This window comes from Littorina saxatilis, unplaced genomic scaffold (assembly GCF_037325665.1).
Source record: "Littorina saxatilis isolate snail1 unplaced genomic scaffold, US_GU_Lsax_2.0 scaffold_524, whole genome shotgun sequence".
NCBI classification, from domain to species: domain Eukaryota; kingdom Metazoa; phylum Mollusca; class Gastropoda; order Littorinimorpha; family Littorinidae; genus Littorina; species Littorina saxatilis.
The window spans coordinates 36896-41445 of NW_027129224.1; positions in this window are offsets into that span (position 1 = coordinate 36896).

Genomic DNA, 4550 nt, shown 5'->3' on the forward strand with positions numbered 1-4550 from the left:
GCAATTCCAGTCGACATTAACAATTAACAATTAACAAACTGAAGCAAGTAATCGGCATATCATTAGGTATAGTCATGTGATTCAAAGCTTCTTTTGTTCAATACCTGTTCATTCAGTGTTATGTGGTTTCTGTGCCGATTTTCTCATTTGATTCATTAATAATTAATTAATTAATTTATTTATTCGTCTTTTTTAATTGGTTATGTTTAACAATTTCTCTTGACAATAGGGTTTGTGTTCCGCTTTCTGAAACACGGATTGAGTTTTTCTTTGTCCTTGTGACAGGTAGGTATGCCGAACGCTGCACCACCAGGAGTCGCAACATGTAACGGGCAAAGAAAGGTCACTCACGAAAATCGAAACAAGAGAAGTATATTAAAAAAAAAACTAATGACAATCTTCAATTGACTGGAAACATCTCAGATTTCATAAAAAAAACACCATTTTCAAATATCGTCTTACACCACAAAAACCTCAGTCTTTAGGGTTCTGGAAACATCTCAAGAGTTCAGAAAACAAATTTTCAATACCATCACAAAAACCTCAATCTTCAAGAGGCTGGAAACATATCAGAATTCTGAAAACAAATGTTCAAATAATATCTACCATCACAAAAACGTCACAGTTAGCAAAAGCATGTGTGAATTAAATTGCCATTTGAATTATGTACAGCACGCAATGCTGCTAACGAAGCTTCAACACAACAACACCAATCTCGTCAGTCCTACGTCATCAAAACTGCTACGTCAGTCACGATGTGACGTCATCACTGCTAATGGCGATAATTTTAAGTGGAAGTTTACGTACAACCAGTCAAACACACAAACACTCTGAATCGCCATAGCACTATTCTTAACAAATCCAAACAAAGTGTAATTAGAAATAAATAGATGCGGTTTGGGGACAAAGCAAAAGTGTCATTTTCGAGTTTTGAGTTTTTATATACTTTAAAAAAACCGTCCCACTGTACACACATCGCTTTAATGCCACCACTTATAATTCAGACAAAGAGCTGTAACTTGATATCTTGCTCTCACTGTTTCATGTCTCTTTCTTTCATGAAAGTGTCCCTTTGTGCAATTTAAACTTCACAACATTCACAACGTTTGAGCATCGAGCCTGGAGACAAAATCGCAGAACGAGATGACTTTGATAAGACGTACGGCCATTTCCACACACACAAAACACCGCATGGGCAAATCTATAACACTGTCAGCACTTTCAACACTACCACGACAACACAATGACTGTCAAACATGAAGCACGTGGAAACAATGTGACGAAACAATTCGCATGACGTCAGAAAATGTGAGGACGAAGCGGACTAAAAGTGTATTCTAACAAGCGTGTTGCAGCGTCTAAGTTTACTCTAAATGAAAGAGAAAAGCTTCAAATAAGCGACTGCGGACAACATCAGCATGGCAATCCATGAAAAAAACCTTCCAGCATGTTCAACAAGTCAGATCCAGTTGAGGTTCAGACTCTGTGACGCAGTTCCCAAACACTGAGCCGATCTGTGAATCTGACGTCACTGTACACGTCACATGCACACCGTAGCTGTAGGGTCGTTCACTTTGACCCTCGACTTGTTCCATCGTCAACTTTGAAGACCTCGTTGGTCACGTGGATGGCTTTGTAACGTGGACAGCACCGTGTGACTGCAAGAGTCGGACAGGTAATCAGGCAACACAGTCCATCCTGAACTCACACGATTAGACGTCATCAAACACCACGGATGTGACGCCATAATTATGTACACCGAGACTATTTCACGCCTACGATCTCTCATGGGACAGCAAGCACAATTAATAGGTCATCATACTGTAATTACCTGAAGACAGAGTCCCTTTCAAACGCGAAGACACTTTACAACCTAATCCAAAAGTGACATATCAGGTACCGTTCTTTTAAGGGTAAAATTGCACATGCCAGGCAGATCGGCGTACCGCTAATATAATAATGAATATGGAAGCGATGATGCACGACTGATGAGGCTGAGCTCAGTGAAACAGCCACCCTGTTGTCAGCCAAAGGTGAGGTATGGCGTCTTGGATGACTTCATATTAGTTCATATTAGCCCATGATGTTCACACAAAGCACATCAGACTTGAGAACAAAGTGGTTTGGGGATGATGCATCAAGTCCATAACGAGACACACCGACTGAAGACTAGGTGACATGCGTGATTGCGTAAAATCTGTGACACTGACAGGAAAAACCAATGCCGTCATCAAGCACAGGACAAAGTGACGGTATGACGTGATAATATTATCCGACACAGACAGGAGGAACCTGTGACGTCATTTAGCAAAGAACAATGTGGCGTGATGACGTGATATCCATGACACTGACAGGAGGAACCTGTGACGTCATTAAGCAAAGAACAATGTGGCGTGATAACGTAATATTAACGTCACTGACATGAGACATCTGTGGCGTCATTAAGCACATAATGAAGTGACGTAATGACGAAATCCATGACACTGACAGGATACACCTGTGACGTCATTAAGCACAGAATGAAGTGACGCAATGAAATCCATGACAACACGAGACCGCAGTGACGTCATCAGGCGTAACGTTTCTGGATGTTGAGCACGGTGGAGTAGCTAGCCTGGAGCCGATCACTCTGAGACTGCAGCCTGTGTTTCATGTCCTGCAGGGTCTGAAGCAGGATCTGCTTGCGGTGAATGTCCAGCAATCTCTGGAACCGGAGCTTAAGCTGCTGCCTCACCATCTCTTCTTCGCGGGCTTCGCGGATCTTCTTGTTGACGACCTGCTTCTCTTGGCGAAGGAGGAAGACTTTGTCTGCCAGGCTGGCCGTGACTTGGCGAAGAGAACGACCAGAAGAGGGCAGGTCGTCTTGGTTCAACGTGTCTCGGTATTCCAGACCAGTGGTATTCTCGCGAAGAGCGTGACCAGAGGCGGTATGAATATTGTCTCGGCAGGAGTTGTCTCGGCTTTCATGGCGAGTGGTATCTTCGCGAAGGCTTCGTCTGCCAGCAGGCTTCACGTTTTCGTACAGAGTGTTAGTGTCTTCCGCTCTCGAAACCGCCCCACGAGGGTTCTTTGTCGCTGAAGGAAACATGTTTGAGTGTTTACTTCTACCGTCTTTTGACTCAGCTGCGAGGTGAACATTTTCGTACAATGAAGCCACGTCTTCCTCTGTGAAATGGACATTTTCGTAGAGAGAGGAGAATTCATTTTTCTGCGCGAAAAGAACGTTTTCGTAGAAGGATGAGGAAGAAGTGTTTTCGTGGTACCCTTCAGCTTGGCTAACGTTCCCCCGTGTCGGACGAAGACCTTCCTTACTGGAGCGTCTTTCTTTCAGGTTGTTGGATACATCACGAAGACGTTGCCCCTGAGAGGACAGATCGCGTCTCCGTTGTTTGTTCTCCTCTCGTGTGTACTGGGCTGACGTCATGTGCGGAGTGTGTGTGTGGCTTTCCTTGTGGTACACTAAGCCGGCTGCGGTACGTGGAGCACCTACGTCATTGTTTGTGACGACATGTCCATCTGACGTCACGCTGCAGGAGCAAAACTCGTCATCAGCATCGTCACGAGTGACGAAGGGTTTGCCTGAGTAAGGAGTGTGTCTCGGTGTGGGTTTGGGTTTGAGTTTCTTCTGGCGGGCCGACACCAGATAAACAGAAACAGCTTCAGGTCTCAAAGGCGAAACGCTTCCTTTCCCCTTCTCCTTGGGCAAGCTGACGTCATTGAATCGTGTGACGTCATAGGGGTAAGGGACGAGGTCGTCTTGCTTTTGTCGCTGCAGAGAGAACGTTGGTTCATAAACCTCGTCATAAATGACCTCTTCTTGTGTGTTCTTCCCTTTCAAACAGTTCTCGCTGCATGAACAAAACTCCGGCCCTTGCTTGGACACGAACTCCTTCCTGTCTCTTAACTGGCTTTTCTCGAAATATTGTCCGTTAAGAACGTCAAATTCAAACTCGTAGGACACCCGTTGGGTGAGTGAATCTCCGGCGTCGTCGAAACTGTCATACACCAAGGTGTCTCTAACAGGGTGATGTGTGGAGGGTGGCAGCTTGGCGGTGGGTTTGTCAGAGTTCATGCTTGTGCCCTCACAGTGACTGCCGCGAGTCTTCCTGGCGGGGGCTTGGTGGCTGACGGAAGACTTGTCCTCTGGGGTGTGGGTAGAGTCGCTGGAGTCGTCGGTGTTCCTGGTGTGGTTGCTGTTATTGTTGTTGTTGTCGGTGGCGAGGCGGCCGTCGCGGCTGAGACTGGAGTATCCGGTGTCTGTAGAGTCCTGCATGACGTCAGGCACCCCCCAGACCTTGCCTCCCACCCCCCAGCCACACTCCTCCTCCCTTCTCTCCTCCTCTTCTTCCGCGTCCGTGGCGATCCCGCTTCCTTCTCCTGTCTCGCCGCTCGCCGGCCAATCAGATCCACTTCCGTTGCTGACCAACCAATCAGAGCCGCTCTCGGTACTGGCTAACCAATCAGAACCTGAATGTTCCTCTTCGTCGTCGTCAACAAAGTCGGTTTGGACCGCCACGTCAGCGGTTTGCATGCTTTCCTCGGATGCTGAG